General features: G+C 43.8%; 1 protein-coding gene across 1 annotated transcript in view; it reads left to right on the forward strand.

The window, feature by feature from the left end:
- NINJ1 (ninjurin 1) overlaps window positions 1-3,918 on the forward strand; it is a 353,613-nt gene extending 349,695 nt beyond the window's left edge. The window contains exon 4 of the mRNA XM_069643603.1: window positions 312-3,918. The gene's annotated coding sequence lies outside the window, so the exon portion shown is untranslated. The remainder of the gene's footprint in view (window positions 1-311) is intronic.
- Window positions 3,919-25,953: the final 22,035 nt, after the last annotated feature.

Here is a 25,953-nt window from a genome sequence, read left to right on the forward strand (position 1 = left end):
AGTGGAACAGAAGATGAGCACCATAATGTGACAACCTGTACATATGTCTGCAGCTAATTTCCTTGTGTAAAAGGTAAAGCCAGGTGCAGTAGATTTACCATGGGCATTTTGCGGTTTTATTACATTTCCCAGTGTTGCTGCCTAGAGATGTTAACTTACAGCCTTTTCCTATGAAGGTTCATGGCTCAGCTAACACAGCACAATATCTACAGATGCTACTGCAAAAAGAAAGAACTCTGAAAATGCGGAATTTCACAATTGAATTTATTTTCTGTAATGATCTGATTGTATTTTGTTTCTTCTCGATCTAGATGCTAAATTTGCCAACCTTATGAAGATAAAGTACATGGCCATTCAGATGGATCTACAATACTGGAGTGCACGCGCCTACGTGTTATTGAGGCATATCACGTTTACTGAAGATCCACTGCTGTTCGTTGTTGCTGAAGTCTGCTATCTCCAATGGTCACAAAGTCTTCCAAAAATAGAACAATGATTCTATTTAACTGGCTGCTTCTAACTTAATTGTCCTATATACAATATGTCAGGCGTTGTTATTTTCTAGGTCCATTACTTATTCAACATGCCTCAAAAGATGACCACAAGCTATATGAAGGAACTTGAAAGAGGTGCAGAAAATTTGGTGGATGCTTCGGATTTTCACCTCTTGGGCCTTGTTTGAAGTGAAGTCTTGATTACGACTTAAGAAGAATGAGTCAGTGATACACAGATGCCCTCCAATATTCTGTCGGATTTAGCAGCCCAAATTGTCATAATGATTGACAAATCTGATGCTTGCATTTTTGCATATGTCGTATGTTATTAATGCTCTCGGAGCTACATCGAAACATTATAACTCCCGTTTTGCCATTTTATGGCTTTAAAATATTAAGACCGATTTTTTTTTAAAGATAAAATTCTATGATTAGAAAACAGATTCAACAGTGTCCAGGATTTTTTCTCCTTTTTGCTGTGCTAGACGGAAATGCCTCAGTTGGTAACTATTTCTGTCTACAAACTAAAATATAACACCGTGTCAGTGGTCAAGTGCTAATTGCAAATATATTCATACTTTCAGAACTGTGCTGCAGATACATTCATTATGTTTGAAAAACATTAAATAGCAAAATTGTTGTGGAGTAAGTACACCAATATAGTACATTCTCACCCTTGCTTGGGTGCTTTAAGGATTGTTCTAAACAAGAAAATTGTTACTGCAAAGCAGAAGGAGCATTTTATATTATGCATTTAAAAATACGGCTTCAAAAAAACATTCATATACTTGGTATACTGAAAACCATCAACAGGACAGTCAACGCAAGGTTTTATGTGGTTATTCTGACTTCTCTCTGAATATGCTGGGTTCTCACACATAGGTTGACCAACTTGGCTTTTAACATCGCAACCTTGACCACTTCCCTAAAAATAATTGTGAAACTAAAAAACCCAGTCTTGCCTTTTGGAAATGTGAATCTATTATTTCACGTACAAAGACAATACATCAGCTATGCAAATCGCCCCCATCTGTAGACAGACATTCCTCTAGAAATGACAATGGAACTGAATATTTTTTTTACATGGACAATTATTTTGTAAAATAATATGTATGACCAGAAACATTTAATATAATTAACCATGCACTTTACATGCACATATCTGACGTACACATGCAGATAACGCAGTGTCTTCCCTTCCCCCTCATTCATAACTGCTTCGGGATTTTTGCATGAAAAGCATTTCTGTGATGGAAAAAATACTCGACTAGGAGCAATGCAAAACATCGTTTTTTGTGATGCTACAGCATTTGCTCCAGGTGAAAATTCGATTGATTTGCTCATTGTGTCACATGAAATGTCAATACATATGTATATGACCCATAATGGTTTTCTACCTTTCTATGAAGGCAATTGTAACGAAAATCTATATAGCTTAAACAGTTAATTGCTCAAGTCTTCATTGTCAATAAATAGTCCTTTATTTCTCATCGTATCTAAAAGCAATTCTTTCCAATTGTTACATACACCCAGCACTCAATGGACGGCCTCCACTGTTGACAATAAATACTAATATATGTAAGGGACCAACACACACTGTAAGAGACTTCCCCCCTCACCAGTATATTCACGTATTAAACATACATTTAACCGAATACTCCGAATTGTAATACAGATAGAGATCTGTTAATTCTGAACTGCTACATCTGGACAATGTACTCAGCGCTAAATCAGAGTCATCAAACTTACAATATGCTTAATTAATAGTACTGAAACTTGTGTGCCTTCATTTTGCGAAGCCCCTTTTTTTAATAGGTGCTTCAAGACAAATTCTTTTGCACATTGAGGGGTGGTCATCTAAGTCCCCCAATGTTGCAAAAGAGTAAAGGGGAACGTATTTTCGTTTTTTTTGGCAGGCAAAGAGAGGAGAGATAAATAAATTGCCATTTTCGTCTCCACGATGTGCGCCAACTGCCAAGAAATCATGCCATATTCATTGTGCTGTTAGTCGATAGGAATCCTATGCAATCCGCCTCTTTTTAGCACATGGTCAAATCGGGTGTATTCCATATAAATCCATTGCCAATGCCCTCTTTAAGCATACGTTGTGGGAGACCGTTTTAACCTGGTTTTCACTAAGAATGCATTAACCTCATCCGTAAGGTTAAGCACACTTTTTGCATTTCGTAGTACAAATGATGGAAAATAGCTCAGAGAAGCCCAATGTACAGGTACATGTGCGTGCACATGTTAGCAGTCTCGTCCTTGCAGTTTACACATCTTAAGATATGTCCCCCTTAATGTTTTTGATACTCTTAAAATGGTTAAGCTGTGAAGTGTATTAGGGCTTAGTAAAATGCTTCTCTTCTGCAAAATGGAGTCTAAAGGGGGGACATTTCAGCTTCTTCTGTTCTACAACCTGGCAGCAATAGTGGTCAGCAAACTAGTCACAGTATGACATTTCTTGTAATTGGTTCCACGGAGCAGCAATCAGAATGGTTGCAATTCCCTGTTTATCTAAGAATCAGTGGGAGAAATGTTTTAGTCACTGTGATTAGACCAATTCTTGGCCAGAATCACAGCACCGAGGATCACTGCAAATTGCTGTGCCTTGCACTGGGATTTTCGTTCTGCCAGCACCCTATCCTCATTCCCAACCCAACCCGAGACAACATCTTGATATGTATGCAGCATGAAAATGCACGCAGTTAAGTGAGTACAAGAAGTACCAGTGTTAGGAAGGACAATGCAATAATTCAAAGATGTTGTTATACAAGTCTTTACATTCATACATTTGCTGTTAAGACAACTACATTTTGAAACGTTTATTTTTAAATTAATATGAATGGGCAATCCGAGCAAAACATATGCAATCATGTACTTGTAGGACTCTGTTATCAGACTATTTAGTTTTGAGATGCACGCATGCGCTCACCGATAATGTCCATGTGTGTAGTACAGCATAAACATAGGGTTGTTTTCAGATTCTTGATACATATCACTAATAATGGGTGCAAAAACCAACCATTAGCCTTCTGTAAAGATTGGTTTTTCCTATATCATTTTTTTTTTTTGCAAGACCAATGGTAATTTTATTATTGATAATACTATTACGACTTTTCTCTAAAATAGTTAGGCACATTTATTTGCAAACTAAACCATATGTATTTTATTTATTGTCTGTCTAAAGTTGAAACTATACTGCTTGTCATTCAAACTGAGGTGTGGAAGTCTGTTTGTAAAAAGGAATTGTGTACATAGAATAAAGTAGGTTTTTAATACATTTCATCTACATGTTACTTTGCTTTCATTTCTTGTTTTGGTACCTATGCTTTTACTATTGCATTTATTAAAATTGCACTCACACATGATTGTTTAAAAAACAATTATTTTTACTTTGGTAAATAAATACTTTTTTTCATTATCTGTGCCCTATGGTTTTCTTTGAAATCATGTCAAAGAAAGTACACACATACTTGCAGGTTTAGTATTTCAAAAGAAGAAGGTGGAATATGTTAAGACAAATACACATTTTCTTTATCAGGCACGAGCTTTTGTAGGAGATGTTTCTCCATTATTATTTATATCCTTCAGATTATGCACTCACACAATATTTGTTTAGGAATTTGTATAGCGCCAGGAGAAGAGAGTGATTGGGGCGCCATGAGATGAGTGTGATTGGGGATGGCATACTTAACAAGTGCCTAGACACAGCCAGAACTGCAAATTATACAGGGATCAAGACAGTGTTTGCTTTGAAACAGCCATAACAAGTATACAGTTATCAAAATACGTCAGGAAATCCTGAACAAGTTTCAAAAAGTGATTATAAAGTAATTAAAAGACAGCTGAATAACGTCCAAAACCGTGTGTACGGTTCCAACATTTTTATGCCCAATGTCCTTATGAGTGACCACCCCTAGCTCTACAGTGGAAAGTTCAAATCATCATATATTGAGGAACATTGGACCGATTGAGGCTGATTTACACACATGTTTTATTGTGGGAAAGTCCCATTGAAAACATTTTTGTAAATCAGGTCCATTGCGTTAGTTCCATTTTTCTATTATTTGCTGTTAAAATATACTATGCTTATAAAATAAAAAAAATAGTAAAGATCTAAGAAAACGTATTAATAAATCACTTAATTCATTTTACATTTCCCATGTATTTCTATGTTCTTCTATTTCTTTAGTGTTTGTAGTTATTCAAAAAGAAACCATACATTCAATTTTCTCCTTAATGAATCTTATGATTTTATACTTAATTAACTGAATTTTCCTATAAAACATAGCCACTTAATATTTGAAAAATAGTATTGCTGTAGCATATATTATATGGTCCTAATCTCAGGGTGTCAACGTTGTTTGTGGGAGATTAACATCTGTATGAGGCTGGATATAGAACCACAGATTAACATTTGTGGTCATACGCTCTGAGCCATCCTATCTCTCTTTCCGAAAACGCATAAAGACCCATCTCTTCAATTAATCTTATGAAAATGTACCTAATATGTCTGTAACCATCACCTAGATACTCCCAGGCTTTGTGCCCTCATAAAAATGAATAATGAATAGAAATAAAAATTAAATGGGAGTTTGAAATGTGAATACCTTGGGTTTGAGTTCATACCAAGATCTCCCTATTTTCCAGAAAATAGTAGTTCTTGGCCCAAATTATTTTTGTTATTTCATATACAATGTTTTAATATTCTGTTTTCTTAAATGGTTGTCACATTAATCAAATTACAGAATGTTTGTATGCTTATTGTGTATAAAAGCAAATAATTGAAGTCTGTTTGTACATTGTTATTTTGAAGGAAGGACGTGTTTTTTACAGGTTCCTTCGCAAGTTAGTTCTATGATAGGCCTTTCCCCTCTTATCTAGGAATCTCACATCTAGTTTTATTTTTTTACTGCCTGCCATTCTGTGAAACCTACGCATTTCTCCAGTTATCCAGTTATCTAGGAATCTCAAATCTAGATATTTTTATTACTGCCTGCCATTCTGTGAAACCTAGGCCTCTCTCCAATCTAGGATCCCAAATTCTAAAGGTATTATCTCACTGTAAACCACTTTGTGAAACCTAGGCATTTTCTCCCCAATTATCTCATTATCTCAAATCTAGGTGTGTTCTATCATTACCTGCCATCATTGAATCCTAGACCCCTCCTGTTAACTAAGAACACCCAGCAATCACTGAAAGCTAGCAACTATAACCAGAATCGCAGGCAAGTTAACCAGGAAAACGTAGTCCTCCCATACCAAACTGTGCTACCCCTTACCCCACTTAGTACTCCGCCTAGACAGTCCAACAATAAATAGTGGAACACCCTAACCCAACCCACTAAGTAGACAGACACCCCCAGAGAACATCCAGTTATCACAACATAAAAGGATAAAACTCAATATTATACAAAAGCAAGGCCTGACAGGTGAGCTACTGCCCCTGTAAACCCAATACCCAAACCAATCCGACTAACAAGGACACAAAATGCCCTGATGCAGAATTGGACGCTGCCAAAGATAATTGGAACTCGGACCAATCCCAACAGATCCACACCCTCACCCGCCTCTGAAGATGCCATCACGAATACAGAACACACCCCAGCAAACAATACAACGAGCAGGGTGTGCAGTTATAATGTCGACTGCAAACATTAGAAAACAAAAATGTCGAAATAAAAAAAATGTCGAAAAAAAAAAGTCGAATGTGTTTTTTCTTATTTGTATGTTTTTTGGGTTTAGCTATAAAAAATAAACAGGAGGTTGGGTGGAACCCCCATTCAAAAAAAAAAAAAACATTCAACATTCTTTTTTTTGACATTTTTGTTTTCGACATTTTCACTATAAACCAACGAACAGAACAAACATTCATAAGAGAAAAATCACTATACTTTACACAGTACCTCGCTACAACCTCAGAACCTCTACACTTCAATGGCACTGATATGTCCAAACAAGCTAAGAAACCTATGGTAACCCGCAAAAAAAGAAGAGGGGACCCAAGAAGAGAAAGGTACAATACCAATGACCTTACTCTATATATCACAAGCACACAATGGCACTATCAACAACCACATCAAAACACAAAAGATGATGAAGCTGTAGAATTCTTCAACCCAACTATAAATCTAACAGATCAAAACAACGACGAAGCAGCCTCCACAGAACCTCAACCAACCGGTGACAACAACAAAGGATCACTCCAAATGAACATCCCTAGTCAAAACAGGGAACAGTAAACACCCATAACCACACCAAAAAGGTCCACTGCAATCTAATTAAAGCTAGGTCAATGTCCAAACATGCCACGAGATCTATGACCTCCTGTGCGATGGAGGTATCGACATCCTGTTCATAACTGAAACATGGCTAGACGACAATTACAAAATCACTCTCCATAACTGCCTCCCTGACAACTTCATGTGTGTACAGGCAAACAGAAAAAACAAAAGAGGAGTAGGACACTGGCAATAGTTTACAATGAACATCTGAAAATTAAAATGGAAAAACCCTTGAGCATCGAAAACTGCAAATCTCTAATTCTTCTCCACACATTTGTCTGTCCCACCCCGCACTCCTCTACCTGGACTCCCACTCTCATCGCCTCCCCAAATTCAAGCATGCTCAGAGCTGCACTGTGTTTTCATTTTGTTCTGCAAAATTCAAAACTTAGCATGCCCAGAGCCGCACTGTGTTTTCATTCTGCTTTGCTGAGATTGAATTTGGCTGTGCCCATTGGCTGAATTGTGTTTCATTCTGCTTTGCTAAAATTGAACAAACCTGTGTGCACTATCCTCTGTCTCCCGCCCCTTGTGCTCCTCCCTCCATCCCCTGCTCCTGTCCTCCTTGTGCCTCTGTACTCCAGACTGGCAAGTGCTGTCCTCCCCACAGCAGCTACCTATGTCACTATATATCGCTCCTATCTTCTCCAACTGTTTCTCTATCTCCTACCCTTCTCCTATCACTAAATCTAGCTGGAAGAAACTCAAGAAGTACATACTGTGCTCCAACCCTGGCCTTCCTATTGCAGACACCTATGTCAAGGCTTCCGCCAGAGAGACTCTCGCAGATATCCTCTTTTTCGTTAACGCACCTGACCTATGGACCCGCTACATGGTCGGCTTTCTCTCTCCTATTGCCTCTTCCGCCATTATCGGTGGCACTCGCTGGGAGGTTCTCCTTGACCTCTTTGTAATTTCCTGAGTCATCATTAATGTCTATTTCAATGGAACCATCATGCTTCAGGGTCCTCAACCTAACCTTCTTCTCTTTGATAGGCTCCTCCCTCGCCTCACAAACCTTCCCTCTCCCTCCGACCAGGCTCCTCTACCTTCTGTGCTTTCCTCCACATCTGCACAGGCTCCCTTCTCCACAGTGCCTTCCTCCTCCTCTGCACAGGCTCCCCTGCCCACTGTGCCTTCTTCCTCCTCTGCACAGGCTCCCTTGCCCACTGTGCATTCCTCCTCCTCTGTACAGGCTCCCTTGGCCACTGTGCCTTCCTCCTTCTCTGCAGAGGGTCACTTGCCTTGTCGGCCTGGTCCATCCTCCACTATACATCTGGCCCTCTTGCCAACCTCTGGGGGGAAGGGGACCACCATCCCCGGCTCCCCCGCAGAAGACCTTCAAAGTTGGCAAGCTGCTCTACATTGCCACGCTCAACACTCGCTCCACTGTCAAATACTCGTTTGACATCTGCAACCTCCTCGAACTCATGGATCTTGATGTGCTCGCCATCACACAGACATGATTCAAGGATAGCTTTGTCACAAGCTATGACACACTTCTCCCTGAAGGCTACAAGATCCTCTCTGTGCCCAGTTCAAAGAAGATGGGGGAGGAGGGTATGGCGCTTATCTTCCCAGAATGTATAACTGTGTCAATAATCACTACTCAGGCGTACTCTTCCTTTGAGAGCCTAGACTGCAGGCTCTCATTCTCTCCTAAATCCTTTCTCCTTCCGGCCACCTCTTATGAGCCACCAGGACAGTCCACCCTCTTCCTCTCGGAATGGGCTGACCTGGCATTCTCTCAACTCCTCCTGATGGGTGATCCCAACATCCACCTGGACTCGCTTGACTCCCCAGGACCTTTCCGCAACCTACGCGACTCTCTCTCCCTCTCTATCCTACCCTATCCTACCCTGTGGGCCCATGCACTCTGTGGGCCATACGTTTGATGCGTTTATCACTGCTGACACCCCTCTCTCTATCCCTCTCACTACCTCTCTTTCTTGGACTGACCATTCTCTTCTCTCATCACACTTGAAGCTCTCCTCTTGCAGCGATACAACTGGCTCTGCCACTTGGCTTCAAAGTCAACAGACCGATGAAAAGAGTGACAGCGGCTGCCTTTGCCTCCATCTACTCTCCTCCCCCATTCCTGCGGCTGACTCTTACCCTGACACTGCCCTCGCTAACCGCAATCTCTCGATCTCCAACGCTCTTGATACTCTTGCACCTGTCATGATGGTCTGACTGAAGCGTTTCAAAAAGTGCAACTCTTGGTATCACTCTGATCTGACTGCCCTTAAACGCAAGTGTAGGGCAGCCGAGCGGAAATGGAATTCGCCGGGCGGACCCTCAGACAAACTGGCCTCCACCGCCTTGAAAGGCAATATAGACTGCATCAACTCCAAGAAAAGAGTCTTTATCCAAGCCCGCATCTCTGCAGCATCAAGTAAAACGGTCGAACTCTTCAAAGTCTGTTATGAACTGGCCACTCTTGCAGCACCATGTTCCTCTGTCACACTCACCCAGGACCTTTGCTCGACTCTGGCTGCACACTTCACCTCAAAAACCCAAGACATCCTTTCCTCCCTCTCTTCACACCACTGCATACACCAACACCTGTGCCTCCCTTGCCCCCCCACCACTTCCCCTCTCTTCGCTCTCACACCTGATGAGGACGCCAGGCAAGTTCGGTCTATGAAGGCTTCATCCAAACAGGTGGACCCCTGCCCCTCCAAAACCATTAAGGACAACATTGACTCCCTCACTCCAGCCTTTGCTAATCTCTGCAATCTCTCTTTTTCCACTGGAGTTTTCCCAACTGCTCTTAAGCACTCCCTTGTGCACTCTCTGTTCAAGAAACCCTCTGTCGACCCCTCCATGCTTGCAAACTACTGCCCTATCTCTATCGCTCCTTTCCAGGGCAAATTCCTTGAGAAATTGGCTATCTCTCAGCTGACAATCCACACTGAATATATTGGGTGCTTCTACAATCATCAGTCTGGCTTCAGAGCATCCAGACGCATGAAAACTGCTCTCCTGAACACCCGTGAAGACCTGCTCTCAAATCTTGACACTTAACACTCCCTCTGTCCTCATCTTCCTTGACCTCTCCTCTCCCTTTGATACGGTTAACCACAACATCCTAATCGCATGTCTCTGTGACACCCTGTGAATCACAGGTCAGGCTTCCCCGTGGCTAACCTCCTTTCTCTCAAACCAGCCATCCCAGGTGAAACTCGGAGCCTTTCTCTCTATCGCTCTTTCAACCTGTGGTGTTTCCCCCGGGATCTAACCTGTCCCCCTGGTCCTTCACCATCTATATGGCTGCCTTTGCATGTGTGATTGCCACTTTCACCCCTAACCTCCAGTGTTATGCAGATGACACGTTACTATCTTTCACGCTACCTTCAGTACTGAAAACAACCTCTGCCTCAAAGGCAGTAAGACTGAGATTGTTCGTATTGGGGACCCTTGTTCCCACTTTCCCACTTCCACTCTGGCCGACCTCCCTTGGCCCCTGGCCCACACCTAGCTGTGAGGCTAAAATCCTTGGAGCCATCTTTGACTCTACTCTCTCCTTCTCCTCTCACATTTGACATTTCTAAAAAAATCTATCAGCTTCACCTCCTCAGAGGTACTCACCCATTTCTCACTTTCCCCCAGCAGCTCACTGTCTCCAGACCCCTGGTTCTCTCTAGGCTGGACTACTTTGTCTCGGGAGGATAGCTCCGTGGCAACGTGCTTGCCTTGGGAGCAAGACGACAAAGAGCACCACAGGTTCGATCCCCGGGTCCACGCTTAGAAACCTCTGGGTATTAAGCGCGTTATAAATAACCTATCATATCATATCATATATCAAATACTGCAACAGCCTCTTCCTCAACCTCCCTGCTTCTGCCCTGCGCCCTCTGAAACTCATCCAGAACAGAACCACAAGACTTATCCTTGGCCTCAAGTCCAGGGACCACATCTCTCTGGTGCTGACATCCCTCCACTGGCTACCCGTGGCTGCAAGGATCAAGTTCAAGACCCTCTGCATTGTCCACAAGGCATTCTGGGGCCTGGGACCTACATATCTGCAACAAAGCTTACCTAAATACTGTCCCGCCCGAGCCCTCTGCTCATCTACGTCCAACCTTCTGGGAGTGAGCCGGTTCTCCGAGCAGATATTTGGAGGAAGATCTTTATCTTCAGCAGGGGCCTCGCTCTGGAATAGCCTCCCTGCCACCCTCCATTTTGAGCCTGATCTCCTTAAGTTCCGGAAACTCCTGAAGACTTTCCTCTTCTCTTCTTCCTTCTCTCTCCCTCTACCCACCTAACCTATCTCTCTGCTCATTCCCTATCTCCCTCCTTTCTGTACAGCTTACTGACTGGCCGCCTGGTGTACCTCAGAGTCTCACAGGTCCCTGGCAACCCTGCCAGTCCTCTCGCACTCACCTCTGGGCCCTGCACTCGCCTCATTATCACTGCACTTGATAAATATCCCAAGAGAGTGGCATCTCTCTGCACTTACCTCAGTCTCCACCGACTGTGTGCACTTGGACCCACTTCCCGCCCTCTGGGCTTTTCCCCACCTCCAACTCCCTCTCCCCTATAACCGTTTGTGCACTCGCGTGCTCCAAATGCACCATGCCTGGAGATCATCTGCCTGTTCCTCCTTGCCTTCCTTCCTTGCATGGTGACACCTTAATTGCACTTGAAAAAACTGCAGAATCGTCCTCAGACCTAGTGCACTTACCAGTTAATTGTACTATATGCACTTACAGTGCCTGTGCAGACCATTATCGTTTCAGAATTTCAAGGGCTCTGAATGACCAGTGTTTTTTTCCCCTTGCTCCCTCCCTCCTTGAGTGCTCTGAAACACTTGCTTTGTGTATAGGCGCTTTACAAATAAACATTACCATTATCAACAAACCCCAAAAAAAACCTCAAATTCTTTCTGGTATACAGACCCCCGATTTACCGTGCAACATTCATGGACGCCGTCACAGAAGCAATCACCAACCTATCCATCGACAGGAACACCTGATAATCCTTGGTGACTTCAACATCTGGTTTGACAAAGAAACCACAATCACACAGAAATCACTAGCCAAACAACTGAAAACAATGAAACTACATGAACTAGTCAAAGGAGCAACTCGCATGACAGGACATACACTTGATGCAATCTTCGCCAACAAAATTCTCATCACCACAGCACAGCCGAGTCAGATCCTCTGGAGGGGCAACCTCATCATCCCCTTCGTGATCACACGGGCTACACCAACAACCAAACAACCATGCAATCCGCCAACTATCATGAAAAGAAACTGGAGGACCATCAAAAATAGCAAGCTAATTGAACCACCGGCAACTATGGACGAAGCTGAACTTGACAGAAAAACAGAACTATTTCACAAGTGTATCAGCACAACAATAGACGAGATCTCCAAGGAAAAACGTTTTACCCCATCATGCAAAACAGCGACGGCAAAATAGTATACCGCGCTACTCAGCGTCATGAAAAGAAAAAACAGGAAACTTGAACTAGAATGGAGGTAAAAACATGACGGGCCAAGTCATTTCCAATTGAACAACAAATCCACTTATACAAATAGGAAAAAGCCCCCAGCACCCAAAAAGAACTATTTAAAATCATAAACAAAATGAGAAACTCCCCTGGCTGCAACAACACACTGATACCGTTGCTGTAACTACGCAACAACCTCGCAGAGCGCTTCAAAAACAAAATAGCACCATCCAACAGATCATACAATACAGACCAAGCGATCTCAACATGCAACCCACCCATCCGAAAATCACCAGAACAAACTCTGAAGCTTCCGCCAAATATCAGCGTAGACATTCATCAGGCTGGTAAACAATAGCAACAAAGCAGGCTCCCTCATTGATCCCTGTCGCCCAGACATACACAAATCAATCCTCACAAAGGAACACCCATGGAGTACTACAGAAACCTTTTCAACCAATCAATTTCAATAGGGAAAGTCTACAAACTTTTAAATCAGCGTACCTAAAGTCGCTCCTCAAGGACACATCAGGCAGCGTGGCGGACCATTCCAACTACAGACCCATCTGTAGCATCTCCAGCATCCCGTAACTTGCGAAACTACTCAAAACATACATCTATAGAATAACGCAAGAATTCATGGAAGAACACCCACTGCTGTATCAGGCACAAGTAGGCTTCAGACCAATGAGAGGAAAGGAAATGGCACTGCTTTCAATCTGGGACGATCTAAAGGTGAATGCGGACTCGGACTACTCTGATACTCCTGGATCTCTCTGCAGCATTTGACACGGTCACCCATGAGATCCTCATGGAAGAAATATGAATCACTGCTTAGCCTTACTATGAATTAAATCCTTCCTAACAAACAAAACAGAAACAGTATAGATCAAACATTTCAAATCCACCTCAAGAGAATCCACCTGTGGAGTACCACATGTATCATCCTTCTCCCCATTGCTTTTCAACATATAGCTGGCTCCCCTAATCAAGCTCATTAACAGACACGGCCTCACATGCTACAACTACGCTGATGACACACAAATAGTCTACAAAATACAAGACACGGGATAAAACACATCACTGGAGGGATGTCTCCAATAACTCTACAGCTGGATGAACACAGGCAACCACAAACTCAACCCAGGAAAAACTGAAATAATGATCATGTCCAAAAGCAGAGAAAACAATCACTACATCCCAACAATCACTACTTCCCATGGCCAACTGAACCTGGCACAGCTCCACCTTCATCGATGATAGTAAAGAACCTGGGAGTTTTGATGGACGAGTGACAAGTAATGCTTCTTCCTCCTATGCGCAGTAAAAAGGATCCTACCATTCCTCTCTTTCACCCAGAAAACTCCCTATCATTGCTCTGATGTCCAGAATAGACTATGCCAACAGCCTATGCCTAGAAATGCCAGAACAACTCTTAAAAAAACTCCAACACATCCAAAACGCTGCAGCAAGACACCCGCTCAAACTACCACAAAGAGAAAACATTACTTCAGCAATGAAAATGCTGCACTGGTTACCAATAAAACAACAAATAAAGTTCAAATCAATGTGCGTAAGATACAGAGCAATCCACGGCCAAGGAGCAGAGTTCCTAAAAGAGAAAATAAACTTTGAATGGATTGTGTCCTCCAATGTATTCCACATCTTTGACATGTAATGTCCAAGATGTGGTATACGTTGGAGGAACATCCAGTCGAAAGAACGTTACCAGTTGGTATGTAACTTGTTCGTCTACCACCGAACAAGACCACTCAGATCAAGCAACGACATCTGCTTAGAACCAAAACCATACAACAAAAGAACATTTGGAGGAGGATCGTTCTCTCACCTGGCTCCAATAACCTGGAATGGGCTACCAAAAAACATATGTAACACAAGAGATTGTCTTCAATTAAGAAAATTACCCAAACTGTGGCTCTTTGCCCCACAACCAGAAGGAAAGAATCAGGAAGCATATACACAGCGGGAAAGTAGAATCCCAGAGAGAGAACCCATCCTCCCTAACTTGTCTTCCCTAACCAGAGGGTGGGGGGAGAATGCCATTTCTGCATAACGCTAAACAAAAAAGGGAACAGATTCAGGTTAGGATCTCAGTTGGGAATAGGCAAGGAGGGACCAGGAGGGCAGAGGGAAGATGCCGTATCCACATACTGCTAGTCCACAGAGGACATAGGCATGCAAGGACCACCAGAAGGAAATGGGCTCAAAGGGAGCTAAACCCTGTAAACTTATACATCGCCAACACCATGGTGGGGCAAGAAACCTGCTTCAACCAGGTGTACTGGAGAGCGGAGCGACCTCTGAACGGGCCCATGAGATTCAGAGCTTGCCCTCCGGCACCTTTAAACAAGATAGCTGTACCTTGAGGAGGATGGGGTGCAGGTTTCTCTTACTCCAACACCAATCAATAAGGACAAGTCAATGGTTTAGCAAAGGGAAGTCCGTTTAATGACAAGTACAAAAAAACAGGGAATCAATTGGTAATCAACAGTGATGCGATCGCCTGTCTCGCTTCAACTTCCAAATTCTTCATGCAAACAGGAACTTTTATAGCAAATTCTCATCATCATTGACGTGTAATACTCATAAGTTTGACATGCAATTCTATTGGTTGGAAAAGGTAACTTAAGTATAGGTACTATATCTGTATATGGTAACAAAGCGTGAGGATTCAATAATTCTTATCGGGTGGGCGTCTATGCCTATCCCTCTACATTACTTGTGATAGAGGTCACTACAAGTAAGACGTCTAATTGGTTCTACAGCTATAGGACCCTAGATTATTTGGTCCATTGTGTTTGGGTAGGTTACACCCTTAGACATAAATCTCCACTTTAATTAGCAGAATGGACACCCAGGTGCCTTGTGCCCCAGGATTCATCCTGCCTTTCTTCCATCAATCAGCACTTCTAGGGCTATGTGTCAATTAGTTGGCTAGGATTGTCTCGAAAATGTAGCTTCTTATCAGGAAAAGTTATGGCATCCTCGGGTTCTGGGTGACATCAGACGTTGGTACCTCGTCGCCCTCGGCTGGTCACGTGTCTGTTCACAGTGATTATGTTTAATTTTCCTGTTATTCGTGTATTTGATTCTTCCATAGCCTCTACACCTCCCTGGGGCCTCTTTATCTCGACCTTCACTGGCTGGCTGGTATGCTCTGAAGTTTCTATTCTTCGAGGCTGCCGCTCTCCTCCCTTCCTTAGGTTGACCTCGAATTTCCAGGCATCGAGCTGCTTCTTACTGAGTTTCGATTCCGCTCTTTCCCTTGGCTTTGGCCAGAATGTGAATCTTGGCCTGTTTGCCCCTTGCAGCCTGGGCTTGATTTTGCTCTACAAAATGGAGTCGCACTTGTATAATGTGCTTCATTGAGGTAGATATATAATTGGCGCTTGCCGCTCTATCCTTCTTCTAAGCATTGCAAGCTGTCCCGTTTGCTTAGCTTTTTGCGTTCCCAGCCTATTTACATGCATTCAGTCAGTTGCATATTTTCATCCTCTCTTCATGGTTACGTTCTTCGTGCTGTTTCGTCTTATGAGTCCATTACGTCAGTATCCATAGCATTTCATTCTTGTGTAACTTCTTTTAATCTGTATCTTGTTCGTCCGTGCGACTGTCTGGGCCTGTGTGTTGTTCACCATTTGCCTTCGATTAAGGCCCTCCAAAACCATTAAGGACAACATTGACTCCCTCACTCCAGCCTTTGCTAATCTCTGCAATCTCTCTTTTTCCACTGGAGTTTTCCCAACTGCTCTTAAGCACTCCCTTGTGCACTCTCTGTTCAAGAAACCCTCTGTCGACCCCTCCATGCTTGCAAACTACTGCCCTATCTCTATCGCTCCTTTCCAGGGCAAATTCCTTGAGAAATTGGCTATCTCTCAGCTGACAATCCACACTGAATATATTGGGTGCTTCTACAATCATCAGTCTGGCTTCAGAGCATCCAGACGCATGAAAACTGCTCTCCTGAACACCCGTGAAGACCTGCTCTCAAATCTTGACACTTAACACTCCCTCTGTCCTCATCTTCCTTGACCTCTCCTCTCCCTTTGATACGGTTAACCACAACATCCTAATCGCATGTCTCTGTGACACCCTGTGAATCACAGGTCAGGCTTCCCCGTGGCTAACCTCCTTTCTCTCAAACCAGCCATCCCAGGTGAAACTCGGAGCCTTTCTCTCTATCGCTCTTTCAACCTGTGGTGTTTCCCCCGGGATCTAACCTGTCCCCCTGGTCCTTCACCATCTATATGGCTGCCTTTGCATGTGTGATTGCCACTTTCACCCCTAACCTCCAGTGTTATGCAGATGACACGTTACTATCTTTCACGCTACCTTCAGTACTGAAAACAACCTCTGCCTCAAAGGCAGTAAGACTGAGATTGTTCGTATTGGGGACCCTTGTTCCCACTTTCCCACTTCCACTCTGGCCGACCTCCCTTGGCCCCTGGCCCACACCTAGCTGTGAGGCTAAAATCCTTGGAGCCATCTTTGACTCTACTCTCTCCTTCTCCTCTCACATTTGACATTTCTAAAAAAATCTATCAGCTTCACCTCCTCAGAGGTACTCACCCATTTCTCACTTTCCCCCAGCAGCTCACTGTCTCCAGACCCCTGGTTCTCTCTAGGCTGGACTACTTTGTCTCGGGAGGATAGCTCCGTGGCAACGTGCTTGCCTTGGGAGCAAGACGACAAAGAGCACCACAGGTTCGATCCCCGGGTCCACGCTTAGAAACCTCTGGGTATTAAGCGCGTTATAAATAACCTATCATATCATATCATATATCAAATACTGCAACAGCCTCTTCCTCAACCTCCCTGCTTCTGCCCTGCGCCCTCTGAAACTCATCCAGAACAGAACCACAAGACTTATCCTTGGCCTCAAGTCCAGGGACCACATCTCTCTGGTGCTGAAATCCCTCCACTCGCTACCCGTGGCTGCAAGGATCAAGTTCAAGACCCTCTGCATTGTCCACAAGGCATTCTGGGGCCTGGGACCTACCTATCTGCAACAAAGCTTACCTAAATACTGTCCCGCCCGAGCCCTCTGCTCATCTACGTCCAACCTTCTGGGAGTGAGCCGGTTCTCCGAGCAGATATTTGGAGGAAGATCTTTATCTTCAGCAGGGGCCTCGCTCTGGAATAGCCTCCCTGCCACCCTCCATTTTGAGCCTGATCTCCTTAAGTTCCGGAAACTCCTGAAGACTTTCCTCTTCTCTTCTTCCTTCTCTCTCCCTCTACCCAGCTAACCTATCTCTCTGCTCATTCCCTATCTCCCTCCTTTCTGTACAGCTTACTGACTGGCCGCCTGGTGTACCTCAGAGTCTCACAGGTCCCTGGCAACCCTGCCAGTCCTCTCGCACTCACCTCTGGGCCCTGCACTCGCCTCATTATCACTGCACTTGATAAATATCCCAAGAGAGTGGCATCTCTCTGCACTTACCTCAGTCTCCACCGACTGTGTGCACTTGGACCCACTTCCCGCCCTCTGGGCTTTTCCCCACCTCCAACTCCCTCTCCCCTATAACCGTCTGTGCACTCGCGTGCTCCAAATGCACCATGCCTGGAGATCATCTGCCTGTTCCTCCTTGCCTTCCTTCCTTGCATGGTGACACCTTAATTGCACTTGAAAAAACTGCAGAATCGTCCTCAGACCTAGTGCACTTACCAGTTAATTGTACTATATGCACTTACAGTGCCTGTGCAGACCATTATCGTTTCAGAATTTCAAGGGCTCTGAATGACCAGTGTTTTTTTTCCCCTTGCTCCCTCCCTCCTTGAGTGCTCTGAAACACTTGCTTTGTGTATAGGCGCTTTACAAATAAACATTACCATTATCAACAAACCCCAAAAAAAACCTCAAATTCTTTCTGGTATACAGACCCCCGATTTACCGTGCAACATTCATGGACGCCGTCACAGAAGCAATCACCAACCTATCCATCGACAGGAACACCTGATAATCCTTGGTGACTTCAACATCTGGTTTGACAAAGAAACCACAATCACACAGAAATCACTAGCCAAACAACTGAAAACAATGAAACTACATGAACTAGTCAAAGGAGCAACTCGCATGACAGGACATACACTTGATGCAATCTTCGCCAACAAAATTCTCATCACCACAGCACAGCCGAGTCAGATCCTCTGGAGGGGCAACCTCATCATCCCCTTCGTGATCACACGGGCTACACCAACAACCAAACAACCATGCAATCCGCCAACTATCATGAAAAGAAACTGGAGGACCATCAAAAATAGCAAGCTAATTGAACCACCGGCAACTATGGACGAAGCTGAACTTGACAGAAAAACAGAACTATTTCACAAGTGTATCAGCACAACAATAGACGAGATCTCCAAGGAAAAACGTTTTACCCCATCATGCAAAACAGCGACGGCAAAATGGTATACCGCGCTACTCAGCGTCATGAAAAGAAAAAACAGGAAACTTGAACTAGAATGGAGGTAAAAACATGACGGGCCAAGTCATTTCCAATTGAACAACAAATCCACTTATACAAATAGGAAAAAGCCCCCAGCACCCAAAAAGAACTATTTAAAATCATAAACAAAATGAGAAACTCCCCTGGCTGCAACAACACACTGATACCGTTGCTGTAACTACGCAACAACCTCGCAGAGCGCTTCAAAAACAAAATAGCACCATCCAACAGATCATACAATACAGACCAAGCGATCTCAACATGCAACCCACCCATCCGAAAATCACCAGAACAAACTCTGAAGCTTCCGCCAAATATCAGCGTAGACATTCATCAGGCTGGTAAACAATAGCAACAAAGCAGGCTCCCTCATTGATCCCTGTCGCCCAGACATACACAAATCAATCCTCACAAAGGAACACCCATGGAGTACTACAGAAACATTTTCAACCAATCAATTTCAATAGGGAAAGTCTACAAACTTTTAAATCAGCGTACCTAAAGTCGCTCCTCAAGGACACATCAGGCAGCGTGGCGGACCATTCCAACTACAGACCCATCTGTAGCATCTCCAGCATCCCGTAACTTGCGAAACTACTCAAAACATACATCTATAGAATAACGCAAGAATTCATGGAAGAACACCCACTGCTGGATCAGGCACAAGTAGGCTTCAGACCAATGAGAGGAAAGGAAATGGCACTGCTTTCAATCTGGGACGATCTAAAGGTGAATGCGGACTCGGACTACTCTGATACTCCTGGATCTCTCTGCAGCATTTGACACGGTCACCCATGAGATCCTCATGGAAGAAATATGAATCACTGCTTAGCCTTACTATGAATTAAATCCTTCCTAACAAACAAAACAGAAACAGTATAGATCAAACATTTCAAATCCACCTCAAGAGAATCCACCTGTGGAGTACCACATGTATCATCCTTCTCCCCATTGCTTTTCAACATATAGCTGGCTCCCCTAATCAAGCTCATTAACAGACACGGCCTCACATGCTACAACTACGCTGATGACACACAAATAGTCTACAAAATACAAGACACGGGATAAAACACATCACTGGAGGGATGTCTCCAATAACTCTACAGCTGGATGAACACAGGCAACCACAAACTCAACCCAGGAAAAACTGAAATAATGATCATGTCCAAAAGCAGAGAAAACAATCACTACATCCCAACAATCACTACTTCCCATGGCCAACTGAACCTGGTACAGCTCCACCTTCATCGATGATAGTAAAGAACCTGGGAGTTTTGATGGACGAGTGACAAGTAATGCTTCTTCCTCCTATGCGCAGTAAAAAGGATCCTACCATTCCTCTCTTTCACCCAGAAAACTCCCTATCATTGCTCTGATGTCCAGAATAGACTACGCCAACAGCCTATGCCTAGAAATGCCAGAACAACTCTTAAAAAAACTCCAACACATCCAAAACGCTGCAGCAAGACACCCGCTCAAACTACCACAAAGAGAAAACATTACTTCAGCAATGAAAATGCTGCACTGGTTACCAATAAAACAACAAATAAAGTTCAAATCAATGTGCGTAAGATACAGAGCAATCCACGGCCAAGGAGCAGAGTTCCTAAAAGAGAAAATAAACTTTGAATGGATTGTGTCCTCCAATGTATTCCACATCTTTGACATGTAATGTCCAAGATGTGGTATACGTTGGAGGAACATCCAGTCGAAAGAACGTTACCAGTTGGTATGTAACTTGTTCGTCTACCACCGAACAAGACCACTCAGATCAAGCAACGACATCTGCTTAGAACCAAAACCATACAACAAAAGAACATTTGGAGGAGGATCGTTCTCTCACCTGGCTCCAATAACCTGGAATGGGCTACCAAAAAACATATGTAACACAAGAGATTGTCTTCAATTAAGAAAATTACCCAAACTGTGGCTCTTTGCCCCACAACCAGAAGGAAAGAATCAGGAAGCATATACACAGCGGGAAAGAAGAATCCCAGAGAGAGAACCCATCCTCCCTAACTTGTCTTCCCTAACCAGAGGGTGGGGGGAGAATGCCATTTCTGCATAACGCTAAACAAAAAAGGGAACAGATTCAGGTTAGGATCTCAGTTGGGAATAGGCAAGGAGGGACCAGGAGGGCAGAGGGAAGATGCCGTATCCACATACTGCTAGTCCACAGAGGACATAGGCATGTAAGGACCACCAGAAGGAAATGGGCTCAAAGGGAGCTAAACCCTGTAAACTTATACATCGCCAACACCATGGTGGGGCAAGAAACCTGCTTCAACCAGGTGTACTGGAGAGCGGAGCGACCTCTGAACGGGCCCATGAGATTCAGAGCTTGCCCTCCGGCACCTTTAAACAAGATAGCTGTACCTTGAGGAGGATGGGGTGCAGGTTTCTCTTACTCCAGCACCAATCAATAAGGACAAGTCAATGGTTTAGCAAAGGGAAGTCCGTTTAATGACAAGTACAAAAAAACAGGGAATCAATTGGTAATCAACAGTGATGCGATCGCCTGTCTCGCTTCAACTTCCAAATTCTTCATGCAAACAGGAACTTTTATAGCAAATTCTCATCATCATTGACGTGTAATACTCATAAGTTTGACATGCAATTCTATTGGTTGGAAAAGGTAACTTAAGTATAGGTGCTATATCTGTATATGGTAACAAAGCGTGAGGATTCAATAATTCTTATCGGGTGGGCGTCTATGCCCATCCCTCTACATTACTTGTGATAGACGTCACTACAAGTAAGACGTCTAATTGGTTCTACAGCTATAGGACCCTAGATTATTTGGTCCATTGTGTTTGGGTAGGTTACACCCTTAGACATAAATCTCCACTTTAATTAGCAGAATGGACACCCAGGTGCCTTGTGCCCCAGGATTCATCCTGCCTTTCTTCCATCAATCAGCACTTCTAGGGCTATGTGTCAATTAGTTGGCTAGGATTGTCTCGAAAATGTAGCTTCTTATCAGGAAAAGTTATGGCATCCTCGGGTTCTGGGTGACATCAGACGTTGGTACCTCTTCGCCCTCGGCTGGTCACGTGTCTGTTCACAGTGATTATGTTTAATTTTCCTGTTATTCGTGTATTTGATTCTTCCATAGCCTCTACACCTCCCTGGGGCCTCTTTATCTCGACCTTCACTGGCTGGCTGGTATGCTCTGAAGTTTCTATTCTTCGAGGCTGCCGCTCTCCTCCCTTCCTTAGGTTGACCTCGAATTTCCAGGCATCGAGCTGCTTCTTACTGAGTTTCGATTCCGCTCTTTCCCTTGGCTTTGGCCAGAATGTGAATCTTGGCCTGTTTGCCCCTTGCAGCCTGGGCTTGATTTTGCTCTACAAAATGGAGTCGCACTTGTATAATGTGCTTCATTGAGGTAGATATATAATTGGCGCTTGCCGCTCTATCCTTCTACTAAGCATTGCAAGCTGTCCCGTTTGCTTAGCTTCTTGCGTTCCCAGCCTATTTACATGCATTCAGTCAGTTGCATATTTTCATCCTCTCTTCATGGTTACGTTCTTCGTGCTGTTTCGTCTTATGAGTCCATTACGTCAGTATCCATAGCATTTCATTCTTGTGTAACTTCTTTTAATCTGTATCTTGTTCGTCCGTGCGACTGTCTGGGCCTGTGTGTTGTTCACCATTTGCCTTCGATTAAGGCCCTCTGGGTCTCTTCAGGGACAGATTGTACGTAATTTTCATTTCATGTCAACTGCTGGTATGGTTGTCTCAATGGATACTGTGCAGCCCATGGTTGTCTGATGATTGGTGTTTCGATAGATATACAAGTCCTTCTGATGGGTATTGGACAGAGCCCCACTGTGGCTCTCTGTTGGTTTGTTTGCTCCTTATACGTCATATACCTTGGCGAGTATGCTTCAGGTACCTAAAGATGGGGGGCTCGGGTGCAGGCTGTTTCTGGGACCTCCTCTACACTCCCCCCTCTGGTCGGGTCATCAACCACTTCTGCTTCCCCCTTTGTGTTCTAGATGCTTTGTTCTTCCGTATCTATTTCTTCATCCTCTGAGTTTTTACACAAGTGTTTTCTTGGGGTCCATATCTTTATCACTCCTTTCAGGCTTCCTGCTGTTTTTACATGTTCGTCTTTGTTCCAGGTCATAAGCTGAGACTGTCCATTTGGGCTGCAATAGATCAATTTCCCTTCATATTTTCTTCATTTTCTGGGATACACAAACCTTGTTCCTTCTGGCGCAAATTCGCTGGCCTTCACAAAGTCTCTTATTTCTTCATCAGTCAGGTCTCTGGGGTTCTATCCTGGTTCGACATCGAGCATGATCTTCATCCCAATGGCTTTCTTTGCAGTTTTCTGGCATTGTGTGATTATTATCTTGATGACACAGGATCTTAGTAGTATAATCACTAGTAAGGCTCCCAGGAACTTGAATATATCTGCCATCCATTTTGGGACCCATGAGAATATTGTTCCAAACCAGCTGTCATCAACCACTTCATCGGCTTCGTTGATGATCTGGTTCTTTAGGTTTGTCAGCATACTTATGGCTTCTGTTAAGGTTCCATTTTCTTCGTCATGTGAAGGTATAAATGTGCAACATGATTCTCCGATTTATTTCGCAAACACCTCCATTAATTGCTGTGATCATGTCAAGTACATATCTGTTCTGGAGGGTCATCAATCGGATTGCTCTTAGCTCTTCTATGATCGTGTTGAATCCATTTACGGTGGTGTTGATGGTCTGCAAGAAGTCCCATCTGGTTATTTGCAACCATTTAGTATTTGCTCCAACTTAGATGTGTGGCAAGAGTATTGTCATGAATACTGATGAGGTGAGGCTAAAAAGCCCGTGTACATATGGGATAGCGTAAAATTCTTCTTCTGATTTGGTAGAAAAGTAATTCTCTCTCATCATTCGGGATACTAGTTCCACAGACCTCCTCCTCCTTAGGTGAGCATCTGCTTTTGGGAAACTGTCAATACTCAGGTCACTCTTTGGGATCACTAGTGCAGGGACATAGACGTTCACTATTGTGCATATGCCTCCCCAGTTTTTCGGCAGTCTTATGTACGCCTTGGATCCGCACGCCCAGTAATGATCCATAATTACTGCGGTTCCATGCACCATTCCTGGGGCGTCGAAGACTCATCCGCAGTTCCAATTCTCTCCCATCTTTTTTGTGCCATGGTTTCTGAAACAGAACTTTGGGTTTTCAAGTGGCACCACCTACAGGGGTCCTGCTCTGTCTTCAACCCACATGAGCAGTTTTGCAAGTTTCGGCCATAATGGCTTGCATCCGTTCCGCACAATGTTGATTGTAGGTTCATATTGTCCAATGACCATCCAGGCTCTGCAGATCACCACTCCTTTCTCCCTTCCGTCTGGTGAAAGCACTGTCCCCAAATCCGCATTTGGCCTCTGTTCTTCCAACTTCGAGCCTCTGGAGTTTTTCCTTGGACATTTAGCTTCTGATTCACTTCCCATCTAATTCCAGCCCCTTTTTCTCCAGGGTTCTCGTACCTGATTACATGATTCTTTGTATGAGCTCTGTTTCTTGTCTTTATATCTTGAACATAATCATCCTCATCAGGATCAGTTGCTTCAGTTGCCCACTTCAGGGAAGCATCACTCCCCAGGAACTGGCCTCTGGTCTTGCACATTGCTACGTGCGACATACAGTGTGCTGTCTGGACATCAATTTCTACAGCCACAAAGATCTTGGATTTTCCCATGCTGTACGGTAGAAGTGCACAGACGAAACATTCTCCTTCTGATTTTCTCTGTCCAACTTCCTTCATGTGTTGGTACCAAATGTTGTTTCCTAGATGTGCTATGCTTTCCAGGTAATCGTTTAGATCATTGCTATCTTTGTGTGGGCTTCTCTTGATCCTTAGTGCTTTTCTGTAGTCAGCTATAACCACATCTCTAAATGCATCTGTGTGACTTTTCCTTGCTGGAGGATTCTCGGACATTTTAGTCCGAAGTGCAGACTTTTTCATCTGTGTCATTCTGGTGTACTCAGTTCTGTCTGCTCCTTCCTGGTCCTCATGCATCTTTTCCTTTCGGTGTGCACATGTCCATGATATCCGGTCTGACACTGGTCCTGGATGTGGCTGTATGGTCGGTCTGATGCTTGTCCGTTAGGTTGGGGCTTGTGTGCTTGTTAATCCAATCCTTGCGGATTTAGTTTTTAGTTCTTCATGTAGTTTCTTTGCTCCAGCTATGAACGGGAATAGATGGTCAATTAGTACATGTGTCCTTGCGGTGAATTCCCTCGTAGCCACTTCTGTCCTGTCGAGGGCTTTTGCTATATCTACTTTGGTCAGCCCTTCGTTCGGCTTTTTCTGGTCTCCCTTATCATTTTCTGGAACTGATCATTCGATAGGCAGCCTTGTGCTCTTGGCTGTCCTTGTTCGAGGGTCTGCAGCCATTGACAATTGCCCTTGTTCGTGTGCATTCAATGTGTGATTGCGTGTAGTGGTCGGTGCTACATTTTCATTCATTCCGTGCTGACCCTGTCTCCAGCTTTTCTCTTCATTCGTTACCTCAAGTGTGTACAAATCACTGCTAATTACATTCATGTGTACATTATCTGGTGGGTGCACTGAAATTGGAACGCTTCGTGCACCAATAAATAATGCAGTTCTGATAGTGACAGAAAAACAATAATAATCACTATGCATATACACATAATCGTGCGGTATGACAATTTGCAGATTTTCATTTCAGGGAAGCGGGGTCGTCTCTCTGTTTGTGGGAGGACCAAGTTACTGTTTTGGGCCCCCATTTCAATCATAGTAACTTGATAAAGTTCTGTACTTTTCGCTTACTCCATTATTGTCTCTCAGAAAGTTTGTAACAAAGTTTGTAACATAAAGTGTCTTGTGCTTCGTAAGTGTCCCCCCTCTCGAGGGAGGAGATTGTCTCTGGATGCGGGATACTGTTCCCTTGATAGACTATGGAAAAAGGTTAGACTATCCCCTTTAGTGAGTCACATTCATTGAGCATATTCAAAATAGGTCAATTCCCAGTCCACCCTCCGAATTTGCTTCAGTCCAGAAGACAGGCTGGGTCTTGTTCAATGAAAACATGGAATAAACAGTAATCACTTCAAATCAGAGTCAGAAAAAATAAAATGAAAATCGAAAATAAAACAAGGAGAAAAAACAATGGATTCCTCGTCTCTGCTCTCTCGGATCTGTCCCTCGGCGGAAAGATGAAGAGCTGCCTTGGTTTCGATCTGTCCCTCGGCGGGAGGTT

This window comes from Ambystoma mexicanum, chromosome 2p (assembly GCF_040938575.1).
Source record: "Ambystoma mexicanum isolate Mex_15411 chromosome 2p, UKY_AmexF1_1, whole genome shotgun sequence".
NCBI classification, from domain to species: Eukaryota; Metazoa; Chordata; class Amphibia; order Caudata; family Ambystomatidae; genus Ambystoma; species Ambystoma mexicanum.